Consider the following 26,268-nt stretch of genomic DNA (forward strand, 5'->3'; position numbering starts at 1 on the left):
TGGAGGTGAGGCTTGCAGCTCTTTCTTGTGAAATGAAATGGTTTATACTTCCCTTCTGCTTACAGAAGTATTTGATTTTAAACAGAACCCCCCTTTCACAAAGAATCTTCTAAATTAAGCCACTCTTCTCAGGTAATTGAAGATATTGGGAATTATGACTTTATTGAAACTAAATATGTGTTATTTTTCCCTGCTGATTTCAAGATACAAGCTGCTATAGCATTTCTAGGGTGTTTATAATTATAATTTCCATTCCATATGGAACTTAATTGTAAATCTGCCAATGAATTTACTTTAGTGTTGAACTTGCCTGCCTGGATGAGTTTGAAATTTATTATTTCAATTTTATTCCCTACACTTGTTGTGGGAAATATTTTGTATCCTTTAGTGAAAGAACTCATGGAATTTACAACCCGTTCTTCATCAATAAATTCAGAAAAATCAAATTATTGGTAGGTGTAAAACTCCAAATACTATATTACTAAAGCACATCTTGAGACAAGGTGTCATCTTATTTTATGAGATATAGTTCAATGCTAGAATGGTGTTAGAGCCCTGGATGCATGTCATTTGGAATGACTTTTTCTGATTGAAGGATTGGTGTGGAAAATAAGTCATTACTAGTGAATATTTTTACTACTATTAATTTGCTTCTGTTTGTTATTTTCAGTACTTTCATTTTTGTTCTTTGCACTGGCTATTTTAATTTAGGATCCATATTTGAACATATTATTCATACTGATGAGTAGTAGCTGCCTTGTGCAGCCTTGCTGTTTTCAGGAAGCTATTTTTGCAAATGAGCACTGACTCGTGCTGTTACAGGAATTACGCTTCTTGGCAAGCAGGGGGAGGTGGATGGTGTGTGCAGTCTGCAGGCTCCCCATTATACAAAGTATACATAAGCAGCTGTGGGCTAGTCAGGTTTCTCATTAGGAAAATGGAAAGGGTGAGAAATCATACTGTATTTACAACTGCCATATTCCTCCATCACTTACCATCAACAACAATCACTCTGACTTAAGAGCCTTCCCTGGAAACAAGAACAGAGCAGGGCTAAATATTGTTCTGAAGCCATTTGGAAATAAATTACCAGAATCAAGGCATTTTACGTAAAATATTGTAAGGACTATCTGATAAAATTAATAGCAGGATGGAAATTCAGGGTAGGCTAAACAAAATCAAAGCAATGGATGATTTATAACTTGTGGCCTGTCATATCCATACTATATCTCACTAGCATAAACCTGTAGCTTAAAATGCTACAGGAATTCTAGCATGGGATAAAAGTTACTGAAATAAAAATGTTCCCCAGAGGGTGTTGGGAAGGTCTAAAACTATTCAATTTAGCTGTAAATTAACGAAAAGAAAAGAACCATCATGTTGGAGTATCCATTCCCTAGGGGGACCCAACAAGAGTACAGTAGCCCTAATATTCAAGGCCAAAAGCAAATCATTATAAATTTGAGGATACAGAGATGTTCCCTCCATCACCCCCCCTCCCAAAAAAAAGACACTATCTTGTTGGGACCAGAAATGGATGATTTATTAATTTGAATTTCTGAAGTTTTCTAACATGAGGAGAGTGCTATATCTATTCATGAAACTCTGCAAAAGACTTGAGTCCAATATCAATCCTAAGGAGATTAAATACTTAAGCATTATACTGTCCTCTAAATTAAGGAAGTTGTATAAGCTTAATTTCCAGAGGATTCTAAATGTGATTAAACTGGATATGCCATGATTAAATATCTGCTGCTATCCATTTCTGGGTGGATTAACTCTGTTAAAATGAACTCTGTAATATTTATTTCAGATAACTCCCTGGGAAATTTCTTATTCTGTGTTTCAGAATCTAGCACTTATTTTGGCAGTTTTGCACAGAAAATAAAGTCTGACTGAAAGCATAGATACTACAAAAATCTACTGAAAGTCCATGGGTACTCTTCAAATTTGTTAGCATCAACACTCTGGCAGATATATTAAATTATAGGAATCTGGTTTAGTGCTTTTGCACTTTCTGGAACTGAGGCTTCTCATGGTGCACCTCTGGAGGCTGCTGATGCTGGATTCTTCTCTGCCTCCATGCCTCACCCAATACTTGTTCAAAAACAACTTATGGTACCTGTTTGTGGAAACTCCCACTTCACACCATCACACTGGGATTCACTTCACTTGATGCTGACCTACGTGTTAAATTTCATGTGTGAGAAATCATAGAATGGTTTGGGTTGGAAGAAACCTCAAAGCCCACCTAGTTCCAACCCCCTGCCACAGGCAGGGACACCTTCCACCAGACCAGATAGCTCCAAGCCCCATCCAGCCTGGCCTTGGGCACTGCCAGGGATGAAGCATCCACAGCTCCTCTGGGAAACTTGTTCCAGTGCCTCACTACCCTTATAGTAAAGAATTTCTTCCTAATATCTAATCTAAATTTACCCTAGAAATATATTTTCATATGGACATTCCACTGGCAGACCTTACTTCTTACTCTCATGTTAGATATGGGATTTGTTGGTTGTGGGCTGAGGTGAAAGCCCATTGACCTGCTGCTGGCAGCAGTTACAAGAAGTGTGTATGGGTAAATAGAAAAGAAGGCTCAGAATAAGTTATACTCCGACTTATAAAAATATGCTTAAAACTACATCAAGCTAAAGTAGCGTCCATACACAGAATTTCAGAGGATCTGGATCCAACAAACATATTTACTAAGTAAAATTACCTACCACAAAAATACTCCTGTACTTCCACACAGATCAATAAGGGTATAGTGTATGCTTTCTTGTCCCACCATTTCTCAGTACAGAGATGTCTAGGAACCATTTACTTAAAAAAAAAAAAAAAAAAAAAAAACTTTAAAAGATATTAATGTATGCAATTTCTTATATACTCATTATCCATTTATTACGAGGTGAACCACTCTGAGTTCATTAGTATAAGCTGGCTAAACTATTGCTGAGGTTACTGTTGATGCTTTAAAGGTTTTTGTTGAGTTCATCCATTATTCTTATACTTGGTACTTTACAAACGTGAATTGTTCCCTCTGTAATAGCTACCTCACATTTCTTCTTTCTCTGACCTTATGTCTCTATATATATGTATGTATTTGGCTGGCTTGCTATCTCTGCTTTCAGCTAGCCTAATGGATAAATCACATACAGAGGAAAGGTTTTTAAGCCACTAGTTTTGTTCTTCCACTTAAAGCCAGTTCAATTCAAATAAGCATCAAATCTACCTGACTGCATTTACTTGTCAGGTACGTGAATGTCTAAAATCCATAACACATGTATGAACACTTGAGACTGCAAAATCAGTAGTTTGGTCAACACCCCTTAAAAAACTTTCCCTGACACAGGAACTGTTCAACAAAACTCTGGAAAATATAAAGAAAAAAATATCAAAGAATGAAATGCTATTGCACTACTTAATATCCTTCATTCTTCTGAATCCTATCTTGCTGGGAGAAGATAGCTCAGAGAAATGCCATCTCAGTGGAGTGAAAGTAAATAACACTCCCTTCTCCAAGTTTCTTACCCCAAATGCCAGTGATCAGGTCAGCATAAGAAAACTGCCCCAAGCACCTGCTCATAGTGAATGAAAGGTCTGTCAACAACAAAGTTAGCACTATTCATGATCTCATTTTGGATGAAACACTAGACCTAGCCTGAAGCACAAGGACCTAGTTTAATGTCACCACTTCAGCTCAGTCCAGTATTACAAGTTTCTCGGTACAGTACAAAACAAGCCCTAAAGAAAAGAAGCGGCAGCAGCAATCTGTCAGATATTTACTGAGCGTTTCCTTAACTCACTCTCGCATTGCTGTACCCAGCACATGTCTGCAGGGATGTGGGCTTGGGCTCTGTCACGCGCTGGTAGAGAGGGCAGCCCTCGTGGGCTTCTCTACATATCTGTTCTACAGAAGCGATTTTCTCTGGCTCGCTGATATCCTTTGCATACTGACCACCCACTGATCTCTAAAAGAAATAGTGATATTAGGCTGGAAAAATTAAACTTTGCTCATTCCTGTCTCTCTGTAGAAAAAGTCACTTTTCTTATGTGACATTGTAAACTCATGTGCAAGATAATGAGCCAACCTGAGTACCTTATCACTCACATCTACTGCCAAAGGTTCAGGAAGCACACATACAAATATGTGTATTTCATGGTAATTCAGCTGAAGTTAGAAGCTGAAAATGTTTGGTTTTTCGTTTGTTTGTTTTTCATGGAATATGTAGAATCCTAAATAACCAAAAGAGAGATCAGGTTGATATGAGTAAACATGATTTTTCAGCCCTTTCGTAAGACAGCTGTCAAATGGCAAAAGGATCTATTGGCAATATGGCCACTATTGAGTTAGCTACAATATTCCCCTCTCCCTATAATTTTCCTTTTCACCTGCCAAACCTATCCATTTATATGCTTATATCCTGTTATTATACAAAATCAGGATGACAAATTGTATGTCTGCAGCCCTCTTTGTTCCCATTCTACAGCCCAGTGAACGTTCCTGGTGTACATCAGTTTTATGTGAATGTAGGATGTTTGGGGTTTGTGAAAAATGTTGCTCTGCATGATTCATTTTACTGCAGCTAATGCCAGGGAGAGGAAAAAAAAAAAAAAGAGGAAAAAAAAAAAGAAAAGAAAAAAGAAATACTCCATTGAAAATAATAGCCTGCTTCTTGGACTTTGCACATATATTTCTTTTGTCTGGTTGTTCTTTTGTTTAAGCCACTATCCATAGTGGAATAATCAGGTCTCTACAAGCAGAAACCCATCAACTATGGCATTATATATCACGGTTTCTAAGCATCACTCACACATGTCAGTGTGTGAGGTTCCTGCTTTGTTTATTTCCAGGTTTCTGAAGCTGCACCCATCAGCCAGCCAGGGAGCTGAGCACAGTCCTGGCACCGAGTGGTGCCGCAGGGCTCCATCTCGGGGATGTGCATGGCCCCTTTGATTCATCCTCACTCAGTGCTGAGGCAGATGCTGACACTATCAGCATGTACTTACATATAGGAATAACTGTAAAAAAAGCAGAGATGAAATCTTGGTTCCACTCGCATCAGGCATAAAACTCTCATTGACTCCACTGGGGCCAGGTTTTTATTCCTGATATGAATTTTCTCTGTCAGACAATTTAAAGATGTTTTTATGAGGAAAGGAATCTCACCATCTAAAATACCATGTTTGCAATTCTGGAAATCTCTGACATATGTTTTAAGAGTGTGTCATATTTCCTACTGGGAAACTTTATGATGCCAGTAGCATTGTGGGAAGATAGCTTCGCAAAGGCTGTGATAAAGAAGCGGAGATATTCAGTGATGGTGCTGGAGGTCATTTTAAAGTTACAACTTTTTCTTTTTTAAATCAACTTCCTAACTTTCATGGTGTTGTTTAAGGAAAAAAAAAAACAAACAAACAAACAAAAAAAAAAAAACAACTTGCCAGTATTTTTCTGTGTATCTCTTTCATTCAGGTCCAATACTATTTCACGTACTACTGAAAGAAACCATATTTGCCTCTTTCATTCATTTTTGTGAATTTCTTATTTATTCTATTTTATTTTTTCAATAACACACTAAGGGCCTGATCCAAAAGCCTTTTAAATCAATAGGTGGATTTCCCTCAGATTTCAGTGAAGCCTGAATCATTAATATGACGAATATTTACTTTTTTTCTTCAGCAAGTACCACAAATGCTCATGTGTTTTCAAAGCTTTAAGTCTCTAACTGAAAATAGCCCACTTCATGTTGCCTTTGTTTCTTCTGTGAAGCTACCTTGTCATGTATCAAGTGTGCAGTTATCAGCAAAATACCATGCATTATTTTGTGGTAACACAGCATATTTCTTGTGTCACCGCTCTATGTGAGTTTAGCACAAAATATAACCCTATTAAAATTACAATGCATTTTTCACCTAGCTCAGTTCAAAGCACTCACAAGCTGCAAAGAATTTAATTAAAACACAATGATTTAATAGGCAGGTTCCATCTATTGTTTACTCAGGAGGTTGAGATTCTGTTTAAAATTAGGTCCCAAATTTAATTTAGGCTTCCACCAAACTTGCCATGGAAATGAGACTCTTTAGAAAGAAGCGAGGCACAGATGGTGGCAGTGGGTCCTTGCCTTTAGATAGCCATGGGCTACTTTTGGAAGTTGAAGAAGTAGTTGGCATTTGTCTTGCTAAGAAGGTGCGTGATAATCGTGAGGAAAAGCGTGGTCTTGCCTCCAGTAGGGCTCTGTGGTGCCGAACGTGGGAAGGCCGCACAGCCTGGGGAGAGCAGGCGCTGTGTGGAGGGCGGTGGGGATGGTTCATGCTGCCTCCTCCCACACCTGACAGAGGCCCCAGAGACCACAGACAGAACGTGTCAGCTTGAGTTGCTTTGTTTGGGGCTAATCATCTTATTTTCAAATAATGAGTTGTTCCCTGGGGTAAAGGTCTTTTCAGGCCTAAAGCCTGGTTTTAATTTCTTTGCCTTGCTTACTCAGTTTACAAAAGGTCCTAAAAATGCATTTTATAAGAGCAGCTTCTCATAACAATACAACTAGTAAAGAAAAGGTGCTGCAGCACAGCAAGCCCTGAGGGAACGGAAGAGGGAGCAGAGCGGAGCGGCCATTTTGGGTGGCAGCCCCAGGGAGTCCAGGGGCGTGTGCAATGAAGGATTCTGGGGGCAGTACATTTTTAAAACTCTCTTCTTTACAAGGCAAACACATCTCCCTTTATACAGATGGATCTTGGTCTGACTCAAAGAAGATATTGTACATGACTTCTATAAACAGAAAAAATGTAAAAAGCTTGCCGTGAAATGCATGATTTAATGTACATATAAGAAAAGGCACTATGCCAGTTTCTCAGTTTCTGTCACAGTTTTAATGAGAAGTGATTCTAACATTTGAAACGTTTTAAAAGCTGTCCCAGCCAAATGCCACATTTCTATATATTATCTGAGCTATAATTCTGAGTTTTAGTAGGATGTTACTTATATCTCTTGATAAAAGACAGTATTTAATAATTTCTTATTATGGAATTAATTTTTATTTATTATAGGTATGTAACAAAACATTTCAGGGAAATTTCTTCTACTTTGCAAAATGATCTATGGGAAAGATATGTTAATTTAGTTTAGCTGCACAGGCCTATTATGTGTTCACTGGTAATGTACTGCAGTCCTAATTCACTGGATTCAGCAATCTCCTTGGATAGTCAGTACATGTGTTTTTTTAATCAGAGAGCCCAGATTTAACATCCATACCTTGACTTTTAGCAGCAAATTGAAGCTGAAACGCCTGCTGTCGTTTGCGTATCATAACCCAGATTATTCAAATTCACAGCTTTAAAACCACTTGTGCCCATCTGGCTTTAGAAAATTGAGAATTCTGCCCTTGCCTGCAGTTCCAGGAAGGGTTACGGTCCAGCACACATGGGCTGTGTCAACACTGCACGTGCTTATGGAAGTTGATCAAATGCATTATAAATCCATGATTTTAGAAATAAACCACTTATGCAGTTAAGGGGATCACATGATGCAAGTAAGGTGGTGTCAGAGATCACCTGTAGTTCTCAGGCTACCTCCTGATGTGCTGTGGAGATCCGCCAGTTAGTGCTATGGAGGAAGCTCAGCAACACACCAGGAGGCACCTGTTCCTCAGTCCTTTTGGACTCTTTGGGTTAAGAGGCTTTCTTCCTGCACATTCAAAAAGCGCTTGTCCCATTTTTTTATGTTATCCCCAGCAGACAGGGCACAGCATGGTGTAAGCTACACTTGCTGAGGGGCTGGTCCTGGTCTCTGCCAGAGTGAGCCAGGGTGGTTCATTCCCCGCATTCAGGTTGGGGTCACCGAGTTTGACGTTGCCAACAGGTTTTGCTGCTGTCTATAGGGTTTAATTGCAATTTTAGCATGGCTTGGCCAGATGCCTGTTCCCTCGCATTGGTGGGACCCTGCTCTGCTGAGAACTGCAGACTCTTGCTGTTGAATAGAGACATAAATTATTTACATTACCTTCATATAGCAACTTATTGACTACAGCATTGTAAAGTACCCTATTAATGTTTTAAGCATTTCACTTTATTTTAATACAAGTAAATTATTTAGGAAATGTTAAAATGCTTTATGCTTTGACTAATGAGAAAGAAAAGTGTATACTGCATCTTATTTTAATTGGATGTTTACTCTATCCTGTAGAAATCAGGCATTTATTATTTCAAACTTAATTAACTATGCATACTATTCCTGATGGATATGCATTCAGTTTTTCCACTTGATCTAGTCATTAAGAGCCATAAATGTGCAGATTATTTTTACTTGGAAATATGAAATAATTTTGGTTTTCAGGTAACTCAGTTACCATATAAAGTGAGTTACTATACCGCTCATCATTCTGATGCATTCAATTTTCTAAATTAATGCATATACAGTACATTAAATTTGGGATAATGTAAATTGATTCAAGTGGTGCAAAACTCACAGTCAACCTGGAGCGATGTCTTCAAATTTCTCTTCCATCTTCGTTAGCAAAGAAATATTAAGAATACTTTTATTATGTTATAGTAGATTATAGGTATTTTTAGGACATACTGCAGTGTTGAATGTGGTTTTATGGAATGTTTGATGTTATTGCAATATCCTGCGTTCTGGATAAAAATGTGGAGTATCCACTTTCCTCTTAAACTGTTTACTTACATCACATGTGATCATCAGATCCTGCAGAGAGAGGATAAAGAGCCTAGCAGTTAGACAAATTTTGCTTCATCCTCTGCACCCCACACGAAAGAGCATTTTCTTAGGAGAAATCATCAGAATTGAATTTGTGAAAAACAGCAGGGCAGAGTCTCTAAAAATGCAGCCCCTGCATCTGGACAGGACAGCTGAGTGCTGCTCTTTGGCTTGTGGCAAAACTTGGTTTTAGCTCAATCTCGTTATTATTTCTCCAGATATTTTTTGTATGTTGTCATAGATCTGAAACCTATTGATTAACAAACATCTTGCTCAATGCTCCATGCTGAACAACAGCAATCTGAAAGTCAGGAGCAGTTCAATGCTGAGAGCGTGTTTCAGGCGAGGCCGCTGACAGACAAGTCATGTAATATGCTATAATGTTGTACCAGGGAAAAAGAGACTTGGATGATGACTACAGGAAAAAGAGCTATAAAAGAGCAGGCAGCAGATTCTTCCTTATGTATATTTGATCAGCCAGCTGTTGTCGCTCAGTTTCCTTACAGTGGTCAAATTTCCTTCTAAAATAAAGAACTTGAGGCTTCAATTTGAGAAGAAACAGATTAGTAAGAGCAAGCTTCTAGCCAAGGAAGAAGTTTGAGGAAGAAATCAGAGCAATGAATCCTGCAGGAGGCATGGGAAGGTGCTGGTGGTGGAGAACTGCTGAAGAAACTGCATGGGATCGTGAGAACGAGGATGGCAGAAGATTCCCTGGGGATGCGAGGAACAGCCCATGCACAGGAGCACCTGAATCCAGGCCATAGTGAGGATGCAGCATTAATAAGGCAAAATCAGGTCCAGTCTGATTTACCAGCCATTAACATCATTAACATACACACCAGTACATCAGACTGCTTTTCACCAGATCCTGATTAGATGAAGCATAGGTCAATGAAGAAATGGAGCCCTTGCCTCTTGAAGAAGTTTGACAATTTTGCGTTACAGTAGTTGAAGTAAATTAGTCTTTTCCAGCCAGTAATGTCTTCGCAATTTTTTTAAAACCATCCATTTAAAAAATGCTTTTCAAATTACCATGCAGGCTTCATAGAACAATTATAAGTGCACAAACAAACCCCATCGCACTGCTGTGCTAATTACCCTCCAGGCTCCTGATCTTTCAGGTTGCCTTCGTGTTGCAATGGAGACTTAGAAGTGAGTTCCTGCTCCATGTGCTGTGGGAAACAGTAGGTTACAGATACACACAGAGAAGTAATTTCCTTGTCCGTAGCCAATTCTGTCCTCATGGCAGCAGGGTTTTAGAAGTTTCCCAGATAACAACAACAAGAAAAAATCTACTTTTTCTGTGGAAAATACATTTATTTTTATAAGCAATTATGAAATTTACTATTAGCCTATATAGCATTGATGCCAATAAGGACTCCCGCTGAAACTTCAGCGTGAGTTTGATGGGAAAAATGCATCCTTTTCATAAAGATTAAAGTAAAAATCTACATGGAGCATTTAGCTTGGAAAGGATGAATGGTTATTTCAGTGCTAGAGATCTGTTTAGTCCAGAGGTGAAGCTGAAACAAATCCTGCACTAAACTGATGCTATGGGATAAACCTGACTGCTCCTTTCTTTTCAGTTGGAAAAAAAAGTGTGACTTCTTGATATGTGCCTTGACGTATGTTGTTATAGAAATATTTTAAGTTAATATTCTTGATTATTTTCTTCACACCACATTTCAACACCTTTGATTCCTACTACGTTGCTGCATTCATCACTTCCCTGTGTCTGTGCATTCCATGGGCAAATTAGGCTGTAAATACATTAGCAGTGCATGCAGCCCTGTCTGTGCTCGTGGATTGCTCCTCCGTTTACACATTCAGTAAAAAGCAGAAAGACATCTACTTTTCAGTGTCCTTCATAAATCGTTTTTACTTACTTATAAACCTGCTGCAGAATAAAGGATAACAACTCTATCACACTGTATTAGTCCATTGCCAGAGCTCCTTGAAACAGGTTTACATGCTATAGATATCAGGGAAAATGTGCCAAGAGGAAAACTTAGCTCTTTACAGATGGGGGAAAAGGAAGAAGAAAAAAAAATAGCCATGCTGAACTGCAATGAGCAGATTTCCTGTTTTGTTTTGTTTTTCAAAAACGTGTCTACTGTTTGAATTCAGTACAAGACTCAAGCTTCTTCTCTCCTAATTAGCAAAGTAACATTCATGGGTGCAGTGGGAGCTGTGTGGCCAGAATGTTTTCCTGATCTGATCCCAACAATTGCTCTGAGAGTTTTTCTTTTCTTTTTTTTTTTTTTTTTCTTCACCAGAAATATAGAAAGATGGAGACATAAAGATAAGAACATATTATCTATTTTTATCACTTAAGCCATTTTGGTCAAAACGGACTTTTTAGAGATGAAAACCCAGCAATCTAGATACAGATGGATAAGAAAAAGGCTATTTCCTATCCCACAGCAATTCTTTATGTCTTGAGATGTCAGCAACCTTATCGTTCCTATTGGGGATGAAATGGTGCTCTGAAATATGAGGGGAAAAGAGTTCCTCTGAAGAGCCATAGCCTTATGGTTGAGATATAAAATTGAGATCACCAGAACCGAAGAAAATGCAGGTAGAAGGGCCTCAAGAAGCCATCTATTTTATTCCACTCAGAGATAGGATTAACCACACCACAACTGTCCTTTGAAATTCCCAATGATATAAATCCCACAGCTTTAAAATGGAAATTTTACTGCTTAATGGGCTTTCCTGATAAAATGTTTTGTTTTGTTTTTCCTGTTGTTTATCCTACATCTTTCTGTCAGTTATATCTACCCACAGTGAAGAAAAAAATGTTCCCATCAAGATAAACCAGACATTTGTGACTGAGTAACTTTTTATCTATGGGTGGTCCATCACTATTATTAACTTAAATATGTTTGCAGAACTTGACCAAGTTTCACCAAAAATGATGTCCCAAAACAATGTCTAGATCCACACATAAACATTTCTGTTAGCTTTTACCAGTAAAGCTGGGGGTTATAAACATCCATACGATTATATATATATATATATCTGTTATTTTCATTTTCTAGAGGAAAAAGAGAGTTCATAGCACTCATAGCATGGGTCATAGCCCCATGTCCGCACTTTGAATTTGACATGGGGCTGAAGAGTGGGGAGTTGGTTGCCTTCAGAGAAGTATTGGCTTGTGCCTTAACAAGTCTGTTCTTCCCTATTTACAGCACAGCAATATCAGATTTATAGTTAGAAATGTCACTCAGGATTGACAAAATTGGTAAATTCCCTGCTGGGGACTTGATTTCTTTGCTGTTTAGCATTTGATGGAAATACGCCAGGAAAGTTCTCGTGGTGTTGCAGAAGCAAAATGAAGTAGATCTGGATACCATTTGGGAAGAAGGCAGAGCAGGACAAGTGGATTCATCAGCAGCGCTATTATAGACCAACTCCTGAATTCTTAAGAAAGCACTAGTTAGAAGCAAACAATTCAGATGACTGCAAGGAGCCTGCCTAGGGAGAAGCAAGCTGGCAGTGCTTCATTAGAGCCCATTTTGGGAGGATTTTCTGAGCTACAATAGCTAAAGAAAGCAGAGGGCTTGGCCACCAGCATAGGGCATGGGGAATGGATTTGCAGCCCTTTTTCTGCTTTCTAAGAAAAATCTATATCCCAGGTGTGTTCAGGCAGATGATAACATTTGTGATGAGTTGGGTTGTTTTTTTTTTCTTTTTTAAATATAGACTCACTTAAACTAAAATATTTTTATTTTCCTTTTTTCAGATGGATTTCTGACTGTGTGAAGAATATTCCTGTGGGTACTCTGTATTCTTCTTCTTTGTAAACATAGATTAAATCACTTACTTGATTTAGGTTTGAATTTGTATACATACAGGAAAAAAAAAAAAAAAGGTGGACATATGCATATATATATATATAGCTATGCATATATAAAGTTTTAATTATTTATAATAGTTAAGCCTCTCATTTCAGTTCATTATAATATAATCTTTAGGACCTATTTTTTACATCCGGCCATATGGTGCTGTGACGGATGAGTGAGCTGTTTGCGTTGTTCACAGTTTACCATATATGCACTGCAGATTTTGTGTTTTACAGAAAAGCCACGGCTGGGAGGGGACAAGGAGAGCTCTTGCCAGTGCCCTGTGGCTGCGGCACCGTGGGCAGCTGCGCAGGGCTTGTAGGACATCACCTGTCAGCGCTGGGCTGGGCTGGCCACGTCCCACCCAGCCACCTGCACTTTCTCCAGTTAAAAAAAGTCCATGTTGCCCTGTGGGCAGAGAACATTTTTCTGTGCCTGCTGCCTCCCGAGGATTTATCCGACTCCCTCCAAAGCTATGTCCCCTCTCGGACATCTGATAAATGCTATCACTCCTGCTGCCCTGAATTCCCTGAGGGAAGATAAAAGGGACGATCTTTCAGCTCTGAAAAACGGACCAGCAAGAGATGTTCTCAGGGTCTGGCTGGAGTGCAGGACTGCAGAGCATCTCCTCTCCCTTCTGCTTCTCTTCCTGGCCAAGGCACAGCCTGTGGCTGAGCTGAGCTGCCGGTAAGGAAAGGGCTCCTGTGCTGAAGCATATCGATGCCTCTGATAATCTGGTGTAATGAAGAGGGTTTTGTCTCTCTCTCTTGTAACACAACTGCTAGTCTTCACATAAAGACTCTGTAATCATATCATAGCATAAGATTTCGGTCTCCAGTGATAACTAAATATTGCACATTTCTGTATTTCCCAGACAGAAAAGATAAGTAGACTGCTTATCTCACCTAACACTACCTTTTTTAATGTGAAAAAGATGACGCCAGCTTTAAAACCATTCAAATCACTTCATCCTAGCTGATGGTGAAGCCAGGACCCTGCACCCTTGATTCCTGGGCCCCAAAGTCTCCACTGACCCCGTGGAATGCTTCATGGGATAAACTGTTTGCACTCCCTTATGCAGTTGTCCAGAGAACCAGATAGTAATATTATAAAATTTTGCAAGCAAAAATTATTTGAGATATTGAGCACTTTTACTGCAGATCATGTCAGAGTCCGTTGCCACAGGTTAAAGTTTAGGAAATAAATTGTAAACAGTATTAATTTTTAAAAGTTGCGGTGTGGTTAGGTATATGTTATGTAGACTTTTGTGTGTATATTTTATCATGCTCGGCCAAGTGTGTTTATTTTCTGCCTTCTTCAAGGGCAGAGCATCCTTCCTGGACCCTCCTGCACAGTAGTGACGCCACATTGCTGCTTTTGTTTAGGCAGGAGCAGAGGTGACCAGGGGAAGCTTTCTGGGACAGGGATGATCCTCTCCTTCCCAGAAGGACTGCGCTGCACACCTGTGGTTTGACTCCAGTTGGAGGAGCTTTAGAATTTAGATTCCATTTATTTCCATAAAGGAGGATATACACTGGAACATCATAATGCATATTCTAAACAATAATAATTTAATAATATGATATTTCTATATAAAAATAACACACTTATAAAATCTAATATATTTTTTTTCTGGTAATGTTCTAGCATACACACGTGTGGATTTCCATTCCTTCATCTCCCCATGTGTGAGGAGGGACCACAGTGATGCACTCTGTGTGTGTGCATGTCCAAGGCAGCAATGGATATCAGAAAGTGGTCAAAACTAAAGTGCTCCAAAACAATGTCCAAAGAGCCACAGTAATGTAAACTGTTGTTTTAGGAAAAGCTGCGTAGGCTCTTCTGTTTTTTAGGTACTGCACAGACTGCAACTATTGCAGGACAAGTATCGTGGAAAAAGGAAAACGTCCCTGATCAATAAGATGAGATGAGACAAAATCACTGCAAGACTCCGACAAACCGTGGCTCTCAGTTCTCAGTTCCACAGCAAGGTTCCCTCCCTCCCGTTTTCTTTCCCCTCGTCTCTTGCCCGCTGTCATAAGGGATGTGTTTTGGACACCACCTCGGCACTGCTGTGATGCCCACGCTGTGCTACGTCTGCTGGGCTCTGACCTGCAAGCAGCTCCCAGAGCCACACGTGGCTCATAGCCTGCCTTCAGCTGAGAGCAGGCACCGGCAACTTTACACTTATTAAAATAGCAATTGTGCATCCTTTTTGAAAAAGAAAATGCCTTACAGCATGTTTTACACAGGGCGCAGAGCAGATCTGCTCTGTGAGCACAAGCAGAGCTCCAAACGGAGGAAATGAATGCTTTGTTGATGACAGATCTCTGTTTTTATTCCCAAGGTTCAGAAGTAAATTACCACAAAAATGCAGACAGAACCTGTAATATTTGCCTCCGCATTATTCATCCAGCAGTTCGGGAGCCGCAGATCAGCATGTGAAAGACAGCAGTTAAAATACAAGGCCCATTCCCATCTCTTCTGCACTGGTGTAAATCAAGACTAACATTCAGTGAAACCAATGGAGTGTAAAATTGGTGTAAGTGAGAATCAGTGCCATCTCCTGTACCTATATGTCAGCGAAACTATTTGTTTCAAGTGTTTATAGACACTGCTATCATAAATAGCTTATTTTCCTACACATTAAATAGATCAAAGTATCCAGAGTAATTTTCTAACATGACTAAAATAAACATGTATATTTATTGCCACATCACTTGAAGGAATCACACTCGCGTTGAATCTGAATCCAAAAATAGTGATTGATTTTTTTTCCTGGTTTAATAAAAGGAATCACAGTGCTCTATGAAAACATGCATTCATTTTATTTGATTGACATCTTCAATTTTGGATATATATTCTAACTAATGGAATGAATATTGCAATACATGAATCAATTATATCTGTTCAGTTGTCAGGTTTGTAAAGTGAGAACAGTTTAAATTATATATGATCCAGCTGTCTATATATTACAGGGTCTTAATAAACAATACTACCATCAATACATTTGTTTTAATGAGGAGCTTATCAGCATGTGTAGCTCGTATCTGATCCACTGTTATTTATAGATGTAATAGGTCTTTATATACATACTTCAAAATATAATCTTCACCACATCAAGACCAGGAAATGAACATGGCTGACATGAGGACAGGTTTGCTAGTGTAATTAGCATCACCGTTAACATTACTGAAATCACTAGCGTACAGTCAGTACTATTTATACTATTGTAACTGAGTATTTTGCCTTAGAGTTTAGGTAGCATGCTCACAATGTTCCAACCTTAATGATGGGCTAATGTCTAAAATTATTTCATGTATGGACTTGCCTTAAAGCAACCAAACAACCATTTTGAGAGGATAATTCAGCAAAGGAATAGGTCTTGGAGTAATCAGGGCTATGGAAAATATTGTAAACTTCCATTTTCCCTATAATTTTACAATTTCTTGACCTTTTCTATAGTTTAGCAATTTGATAATCATTATGTTCTAGAGAGCATAACCTAATGAACCAAGAAGAGGCTGCAAAACTCATTAGAAAAAAAGAAAAAAAAAAAAAAAAAAAGAATTCATGTTTTCAATGTTTCCTTCCTTTTCAAAAGTGAAAGATAAACCAAATAGGATTTTGTAGGAAAAGTATCCAATATTTTAATTATTTACCTAGGTAACCGAACAGAAAATCTTCTTGTTAAATTTGTGATTTTAGTAGAGCTGACAGTACTTTGGAGGATAAAACTTGAGTTTCAGATGACCTTGATGAAATATACTTAAAATAATCAGAATGAAAGAAAATAAGGATGATGGTAACACGGAAAACAGCGCAGTAGGGTGTATAGGCAAAAAAAATCACAGACGTGAAGTAATTTTCCTACCTCACTGAGCACTGGTTTGGTCCCAACAAGGCTTGAAGGTGTAGTTTGAGAGACACATGTAAAGAGGCAACGGGAAACCATGTTGCATCCTGAAATTCAGGTTAAATACCAGGAAAAAGTTTATTTAAAGAAATGAGCAGTAGAGCAATGAAATGGACGGTCTGTGAAGGTTTTGGGCTCTCCCCCCTGGGAGAGATACGCCTCACGGAAATGGCTTTCATACAACTAACCTCACACTTGTAGTGCAGCTTTCATTTTCTATAACTGTATTATGACTTATATGTAGTTAATATATTTCCATAATATCTTTTGCCGCTTATATTAGTCATTTTTATTACGTAAATAGTGCAATTTATGAAAACATTACAAATCAAAGGAACATTTCCAAGCAGCCGGGAAAGTTCTTATTTTTGGTTATTTTAGCTACTTCAGATTTGCAGAGGATTTACTGAACTGAATTTGATGGAAATAGGATGAATGCTTGTTTGTCTGAAAAGCAAGTTTAGAAACAGCATGAGAAATCTTGAATAGGAAAACTAACATTACTGAGATTGTTTCTTTCAGTATTTTAAAAATACACTGCAGAGAAATTCTGATGAGCCCGCTTGCAGACTGATCTGGTACCTGAGCTTTTACAGAGGTAAAAAGCGCAGCATAAGATGCAAGTGGCACTGTCAGTTGGTTTATCTGTAAGAATTTGACCTTTGTCCTTTCAGAGTGGGAAGTCTGTCTCTGCTTATCAGACCCTGTGCCCATCCAGGTGGATGTGTGTCTCCGCTGAGAGGTTCCTTGAGGAACATGGAGCGCTGGAGCAGAGCTGCTCTGCCCACCTGGGAGCTACTGGCAGGAATGCAAAAGGAGCAGTAAGTGATCTAATACTATAAAAGTAAATGATTTTCTGCTAGTATACTTAGTTCATACACATTTCAGCTGAAACCAGAGAGAGATGTTTTGCAGTAAAACACCACAGTGCACTGTATAACAAGATTTGACAGAAATGTTTTCTTTTCTGCTCTGTTGTGAGGAATCAGGGCATGCAGGCAGGGGCACTTACCTCGTCCCGTGGAATGCAGCCTGTAGCGTCGTGCAGAGCTGGAAATGAGCTCCTGCAGAAGCACACATGCATTGCTGGAGAAAATGCAAGGGCATACATGGTGGATTATTTATTGTGGTCTACTGGGTAAATAACACCATTTCAGAAAATTAACAGGCAAACCAGAGGAGATGTTTGCCTGATGAACTAAAAAAGAATCAAGGTATCAATCATATAGCACTTATTGCTCCTAACAAAATCAGCAACCAGAAAATGAAATGAGTATTTTCTTCGTCTTTAGGCTAGAGCTACATGCCAGCTTGCACTGGCCTCCATGTTGCAATCCCTCTGCACCTACACTAATGTCACTAAATCAATCAAACATTAAGTCAAGATTGTAACAGCATGCTCATTGGGTCCAGTAACAACTAAAACAAACAGGATTGTTTCAACAATATCATGCCTCAGGGTACTAAACGACCTCTAATTAACCACGGCAAGGACGGATTTTTCGATGTGAGAACATTATCTTGTAACTGTGCTGGAGGATTTGGTAGCACATTTTTGCCAAGTTTGCTCTGGCCTCCTCCAGAGAGGCCAGGACATGGGAGTACATTGGCTGCTTTCATGTTCCTGTGCTCTGAACCAAAATCTGAGGGGAAAGAGCTGCTTTGCAAGCTGAGTTACCCCAGGGAAAAGTTCGGAATGGCCCAAAGCGATTCCCCCTACAAGCAATGCTGTAGGGTGGCCTGGAAGCATGGCCCTGCCTTCAAAGCGCTGGCTGGAACCGCAATATGGGAAACAACCCCACAGCAGGGACATGAGGTCTCTTCCCCAAGCTTTCTTAAATTCCCCTGTTGCACAAAACACAGAATGGATCAAAATCCATCCCAAAATGTCAACAATTTCACTGGCCATCACCCACTGCAATTACATTGCAAAAGTCTCCAAAAACACACCTATGAAGTATAAACCAGACTCCATGACATTAGGTAAAGGATCAGACCTTTACATTTACATGTGTAATAACAAAACCAGAACAATTTTAAATTTGATGTACAATACCATACATTGTCTGTGCCCTCTTTCCACCTGTGAGCAGCTGAGGGCACAGAGCAGGCTGGGCCACAGCACTGCACCATCCTCAGCTCTCTCCAGCTCTGCTGGAAGTGTAAAAAGTGTGCTTTTCCCAGGCATGGTCTGGCACCTCAGCCACGTCCGTGGCCATAGTATGCACATGTGGAGGCATTATGCCACCAATTTCAAAACTCTTCCTAGACCTTGCAGTGCCTGAGAGAACTGAAGTGTTAGCAGAGGGAAAAACATACAGGAATTTTACAGGAAATTTCTTTTTTGTGGTATTGACATTTTTTCACATAGGTTTCAGATGCTTACAGACAGAAGAGGAACATGCATTTGTCTTCAGACTGAGGGTTGTGTTTTTTTTTGTTTTTTTTTTGTCAGTGAGATGTTCTTGACATTATTCTCAGGATACTAATTTGTTGCTTGTAATGGTAATTCTTTGTCCACATGAGAACAGCCATACATCTCACACACACACACATGCACACTGTGCTCCTTTCATACAATATTTATGAATCATTATCAGCATTAGGGATATCTGAAGCCAAAATTCGTAGGAGGCAATTCTGAAGCAAATGAAATTAAGGACTATTTATCCAACCAGGAAGCTGCCCTGTGTATGTGTCTCTAGCAGAATTAGCAAGTTATTTATTTATGAGCTGGTCTCTTTTTCTCTTCCTTAAAGAGAAATAGAGAAATCACGGAACAGGTTGAACAGGATGTTTGTTTACAAATTGGCCAGAGAGCATTGTTCTCAGTTTGATTTGCAATGACTAATGAGCAACATAATTTTTAATCATAGGTTTTCAAGCCTGACACACTGACAAGCACATCTTGCATGTGTTACGTTCTGCATGGCATAATGCAGGCAGCTGTGTATGCTAACGAGGCAACAAAAGCAGTGTGAAAAAGATCAATGTGTCAGGAGAGAATAAGACTTTTCTAACAAGCAAGTTGTGGTGTAAACATTTATCATTTTAGGACTTCCTAGGACATTTTTTTTTGCATGCACCCAAAAGCAGAATCCTCAGCACGGGATGCAGAGGGGAGGAGCAGACAGAAATCGTCTGTCTGCGCTGATGAATCAAAGGCCAGTGAGCACCAGGGACAAGTAGAGCATGAGATTTTGGGACCGGAGGTTCTTGAGTATGGCTCCTGAGACACTCTGGACTGTGCAGCAGAGAAGGCAGAAATCAAATTGACATTGACAAAGCTTTTAAAATTTACCTACCCACTCACCGGGTAGTTAGACAGGCCAGATGTCGCTATTTCTACCACTTTCTACAAAAAGGGCCACATTTGCTGCCCACCTTTCTCCTCTTCCTCCAGCCCACTGGTGCCAACCTGCCCTGGGGGCTACCCTGCGACCCCCATCTCCAGCCGTACTGACTGAGCACGGGAGAACATTCTGCAGCATCCCTAAAAGCTGTGACCTCTCTTTGCAACCTGTTGTTTTCGCCCCTCAATTTGAAAAGAGCAAAAATAACTTTCATAATCTCCCAAGCTCAAAGAAGAACTTTCAAAGGTGAAATGTGGGAGAGGACAGGGCCAGACAAGGATTATCATGGGTACATTTGGTTTTAAAAAGAGGCTATATTCAAAGTAAAAAGCATGTATGTACCCATATATATAAGTATATTATTATTGCCTTAATAACTGTATACATATCGATAAACTCTTGAGTAATTGCAAAGGTGAATTTTTAAAAAACTATGTTGTTAACACAGCCCCTCCAAACAAGGTATTTTGGCTTGAAAATGGTTTTCATTCACTTTTTCCCAGCGACAAAGAGCCTCTTAAGTGGAGATGACTCTGATAGCACTGGCAATATTAACACATGCTGTGGATACAGGCCCTTTAACACTTCTAGGAATTAATTATTTACTTTTTACTGAGAACGGAGAAAGAGAGGAATGGATCACCTGCTTTTATGGGGAAGAAGAGCAAAGTCCAAGATTTCTTGAAAGATGGAGAGGGAAAACAGGTCTGGTGTATTTTCTGTTTCTGTTTGAGGTCTGAAAGATATTTTGCATTAGATTATCAACTTGCTTTGCATTTTAATCTACAAAACTGCAATCAGCACATGTCAAGTGCTACCAGAAAGCAGCTTCTGTGCTGTCACATTTCTGGCCATATATTACCGGAAAGACTGGATGTAATGTGGGCAAACAAAGAGTACAGAATAATGACACAGAATGTAGCCCAGAGCCCTTATAAGACAAAATAAAAGGTGTACCAGCTAAACTAAGTGTTTATAAGGAGACCAGGCTTCCTCGTTTTGTAAGTGCTTGGGTGGCTTTAATGGAGAAGGAGTCTAATGATTTTTGACACGTGTTAATGGTGTGTGTCACGTTCTTTATATTTTCATAATGACAACTCTAATTTCTGATGGCATGTGTCACATTGCATATATTTGTTAAATATAGGTCATGAGCTAAAAATAGGCACAATATTAGCAAAATATGTATGGTAACAATTGCATATACCTCACTGCAGCAAGCTCAGTTCATCATAAAGCTGATTCTGGTGGGTATGCTAAAACTCAGTGGGAAAATGTTTTTTAAAGTCTTGTCTTAAAAGACAGTGGCAAAAAATTAGGCTTTGGTGGCATTGATACTGATGAGAAAAAGGAGTCCTTTCTAACAGGAGATTATTCTTAGAGATGGCACCTCTTGCTAGTGTAAGAACGCTGAATAATGCTGATGCGGTAATGTGGTAGTCGTTGATTTATATGGTTTGGCAAAAACTAGAAACAGCACCTCTGGGGAGAAAGGGTAACAGGAGAGACACATTTCAGCTATTGTTGAAACACGGCTGCTCAGCGTTACAGCTGTGACCTTCTGCCGCTCGGCGCGTATGGTTGATATTACTCTTCTTCAGGGAGGAGCACAGGTGATAAGTAACCATCTTTTAGGTCCCACAATTCACATTAAAGCTTGTGATATGAAAGCCAGAACCGCTAGAGAGGCAGCAGGTGAGCATCCCTGTGGATCAGAGGGGCTGACAGGCTCCAGTTGTTCTGTTAACCAGTTCCTCGGTAAGTGCAATTTCCTTGTGTATTTCCTGTGATGAGTACGTGCATGTGATTACAGGGAGATACTGTCCCAGAAAGGCTTTTTTGCACTCACCTGATCACCTTCTGGCTACTTTTTAGGCAAAAGTCGTGCAGCTAGAAGTGAGCCTGACACAGTGCATCTGGTGCAGACATTTCCAACATACAGATTTCACACCTTAGCTCAATAGTCCAATCTCGCAGGACTCTCTCTTGATGTTGATGAGATTTTTTACTTTGAAAAAAAAAAAAAAAAAAGAAAAGGTAAAAATAAGGAAGAGAATGGGGAGAATGGTGACCACATATTTTTTAATAGGATTATATTAAGGAAAGGTTGTAGTGACTCTTCTTTGCTGGTTAAAGAAAGAAAACAAGGCTGTGATTCTTCTGTGTTTGAATTAAGCTTGTTTTTTTTTTTTTTTTTTTTTTTTTTTTTTGTTTCACAGCTGCTTTTATTACAGTTAAATAATCAAAACTGTAAGGACTGCTGTAATACCACCCTTCTGCTACAGCACTTGCTTGGTCAGGCTGTAGAACTGATGTAAGCTGAATGATGCTCTTACAGTGCGTGATGTAAGAGGGAGTAAGGCTTGCTTTAGGGAAGCTAGGTCAACAGTTTGAAATGAAGCAGGGGAATTGCCTGTGTTACATATACTTGAGCTTTCAAAACCACACCTCAGCGGAGGGTTTCTGCACTTCCAGTTTGATCCCACCAGAAATAATACATCAAGAAAAAGAAAGGAACATCATCTTAGCCAAGAAACTTCTCACTTTAGTAACTTTACTTCTTCAACAGCTGCATTCGTGATTCATAAATGCTTGAAATCAAAACCCCCTTCATATCTGACCTACTTCTGCCTGTGGATGCAGCAGTCCATCAGGCCTGGCAGACATCTCCTGTTTTTTTTTTGTTTGTTTGTTTGTTTTCCTTCTGATAACTGTTTATGTGTAGAGCAGGGATTAAGCTGTGGTCTCCTATCCACCAGCTCCACCGGGGATGCCCCAGCTTTCTCCCCCTCCTCCCACACCCTCTGGCAGCTCCTCATGCCTGCTCCATTTGTGAACCTACCATGGAAAAAGCATTTTTCCAGGAGTGTGTGCCAGCCTTTGAGCGAGAAATTTGATGACCGAGGATTGCAGCAACAAAGGCAATTAGAAGTCTGCTGCATATGCATTAAATAGACTATATAATCCTAAAATGAAGATGTTACTATGAACAGCCCATGAGGATGCTGAGCTAGAGGAAGCATGACAATAGATAATTTCAAATCCAGCCAAGCTTGAAAGAGGTGTGTTTTCCTCCTTCCATGCAGCCGAGAAAGAAAGAACTTATAAAATCCCCTGGCTTGAACAAGCAACACTCACTTTCTCCGTGTCCTCAGTTTTACACCACTCATTAGAGATAATTTTGTTCATTTTTTGAAGACAACAATTCTTAACCAACTTGAAAAAAAGACAAAAAGTGAAAAAAAAAAAAAAAGAAGAAGAAAAAAGAGTAAAATAGTATCATAGACTCAATTAGCTTGGAAAAGACTTCAAAGATCAAGTCCAACTGTTAGGATAAATGACTAAAAGGAGAAAGAAAGGAAAAAGAAAATAGCTAATATCGAGGAACCAGTAACTGTCCAGTTCTATCTCTGTGGCAGATATCATCACAGTGTTGCCACAGTGAGAAAAGCAATAAGTCACTGCCAAGAAATCAGTCACATCTTCTAAATTATTTTACTGATACCATGAAATTCTATTTTAATTGAAGCTATCAACAGCTTTTCCTGTTAAAGGCCAGATGTTTTAAAGAGCAAAATACTGAAGACACTATTTTTAAATATTTTCTTAGCTTTCATAGGCCTCAGGTGACTCACATTTCACATTTCTAACATAATAAGATTGTCCACAATACCAAAGACCACAGTACCAGTCTTTAAATGACATCATGTTTCATTGTGACATTTACATCATGACATGCTGAATCAGAACTTATTTCTAATTTCTGAGATCCACTCTGGAAAGAGAATGGTTTTGAAATCTCTCAACAAAAATATTGAAAATATAATGACTGAAATAAAGGTAGGTTTTATTGTTTCACATATCATGCTCTCTATAAAAAGGCACTGTTATTATTAGTAGTTGACCAATATAGTGGTGTCCTCCCTGAGTTGGCAATGGCACTTGAGACCCCTGCCTGTCACTCTGTACACAAGAAAGCAAATTTTCTTTTGGATGAAGGACCCTACCCTGTCCCACCCATGTCTGGTTGTAAGACTGAAGGGAACTGAAATGTTCACTGCTATAGATTCACATAGCTGTGATTATCTGTTGGTTCCTAAAGAATGATTTTTAAAACCTGAGCAGATGAGGGCTGGGGAACAACAAACAAAACTGTCATTTCTGCGTGTTCTTTCTTCTCCATCTTTTCCTGTTCTTATTTCACCAAAATACTGAATGTGCAGGACTTACAGAATCAAGATGTTGTTATTTATTGACGCCTATGTATGCGCTAACTACAGCCTAACTTCTGAAGGGCATTTTCAGAACAGCTACATCGAAACCCCATGAAGCTGTAGTAATTCACCAAGCAGTGAGATATGCAGTGTTCTTCACTTACCGTTCCGTCAAAAAGAGCCATTTACTTATCTTTCACTGAAAATGAGATGTGCAGCGTTCAGCAGAGTGAGCACTGAAAACCTGATGCAGTTTGTGAGCAAATGAGGTTTCAGTGCCTCTTTTAAATACCTCAGGAATCCTACTAATATCCCAATGTGATGAACACAAAGAAGACAGCTAGGTTAGCTCCCACGCGGTGTATTCTGAGCACCTTGCGATGCCTAAAATTCTCCTTGTGAAGTGAAACAAAGTGGCTGTACGAGTAAAGGAAGCAGTTAGAGGACTGAAGACAGGTGGGAAAAGAAATTGTTGTGAGTTAGTTTTATGAATGAAAGAAATAATGCAATGACTGGGACTGCAAGTACCTGGTCTTTTGGAAAGCAGGAAGAAATTGCAAATTTTCTTCAAATTCCTCCACAGTGTTTTGGTCATGCCTGATATATATGTAGTATGGCTTGCTAGAGTTGTACAGATCATGGCACAGTGGTGTTACACCCACATGGGCAGGGTCTCAGTTTGTCCCCCATGCCGGCGTCCCTGCATGGAGCTCCTGGGTGCTGTCCCCAGCCCTCTCCTGCTGCCCTGCTGGGCACGCAGTGACTGCACACCTCCATTTCCTACTGTGCCGTCTCTACATACATATACTAAGGAAATAAATTCCTGTACACCACATGGACTGCTCAGCTACTTGCTGAATAATTTGGTGTGGCATATTCTGTACAATCTGAAATTAAAAGTCACTATGGGATTAAGTAATGGGGGGTGCAGGATTTGGCTCAGCTCCCCAGCAGCATGTACATAGGAATGTCAGATATTCTTTGGCTTATGTCACTAACAGAGAAACAGAGAGCATTGATTAGGGGGAAAAAAAAAAAAAAAAAAAGATACAAAAGAACAATGCAGGGTATACAAACCCTGGAAAACCTGAGTTTTTATTCTACAATAGAGCTATCAACACAAACAAAAAATAATTTTTAAAATTCATATATTGAACTCAGGAGGAAAATCAAAAGTGCTTTGCCTGCTGTTCTTTTCAATATTCGCTTCATGTTTTATTTGGAAGTTAGATTCATCGCTACTCTAAAATGTACTCCACTTTTATCTTAAGTATTGCTATTTCCAAAGGAACAAAGAATATTTCTTATCAGCGTCTTCCGGCTGGACTTCCTAATGCATTTGATTTCCAGCTATTAACCCAGGAGCCTAATATTCACAACCACTTTGTGGTTTTTAAGGCCCCACAGGTTTACAAGTGTATGGACATTCTTATGAAGATTATTACTGTATTTTGTACTTAACAATGTTTGCCAATATTCTCTTGGCTCGTGTCTAACCGATGGCTGGAAGATCAGCAAGTCAGACCTCTGAACAGCAACGTTTTCCTCTTGCACTGCTATTTGTTCTCAATAAACCCTTCAAAACACGAAGCTTCAAAAGTAGTTTGCACTATTTTAAGGCAAAATCATCACACTGACATCCTCATCAGAAACTGCCGCATGGAGTTATTAAAGCCTTCTCGTGAAAATGATTGCAAGAATCATCACAAACCTCTCTGAAAACCGATTTAGAAGTAAAGCCCCTTCTTGCAGGTTCTCCTAAATTAGCTGGTCAGCTTCTGTGGTCACATCTGAAAACTGCTGAAGTGAGCAGTCCTGTTGTGGTGGTGCTGGTGGGAGCGGGATGAGAACTGAACTGAGTGCCTTCGGGGGAGGAACTGCTGGGCTCTAACAGGAGCTCGGTTTGGCAGTGCAGGGCACAAAGATGTCAGTGCGCAGCCCAGCTCCCCGAAATGTTGCTGCCAGCTTTAGTTAGGGCTGGAGGATTTCAAGTAAAGTAACTAAACACCGTTTTTCTATCACAGGTTAATTTACATTTCATTCTAAGTTATTTGCAAAGTTTATAATGAACTTTCAAATCACATTGCAATGTTTTCCTTCAGCTGGTAAAACAATTTAGTGGAATGACATCCTTTTGATTTTTTTTTTTTTTTAATGAAAATTAGGACCAAATATGCAGGAATTCAATTACTATCAGAAATCACGATTGGCTCAGAGTTTTCATTGA

General features: G+C 39.4%; 1 long non-coding RNA gene across 1 annotated transcript in view; it reads left to right on the forward strand.

Moving 5' to 3' along the window:
* Window positions 1-21,043, forward strand: part of LOC121075612 — a 32,664-nt gene extending 11,621 nt beyond the window's left edge. The window contains exons 2-5 of the long non-coding RNA XR_005823071.1: window positions 14,206-15,100; window positions 16,997-17,072; window positions 17,149-17,295; window positions 19,530-21,043. This is a non-coding gene — a long non-coding RNA (uncharacterized LOC121075612). The remainder of the gene's footprint in view (window positions 1-14,205; window positions 15,101-16,996; window positions 17,073-17,148; window positions 17,296-19,529) is intronic.
* Window positions 21,044-26,268: the final 5,225 nt, after the last annotated feature.

This window comes from Cygnus olor, chromosome 10 (assembly GCF_009769625.2).
Source record: "Cygnus olor isolate bCygOlo1 chromosome 10, bCygOlo1.pri.v2, whole genome shotgun sequence".
NCBI classification, from domain to species: domain Eukaryota; kingdom Metazoa; phylum Chordata; class Aves; order Anseriformes; family Anatidae; genus Cygnus; species Cygnus olor.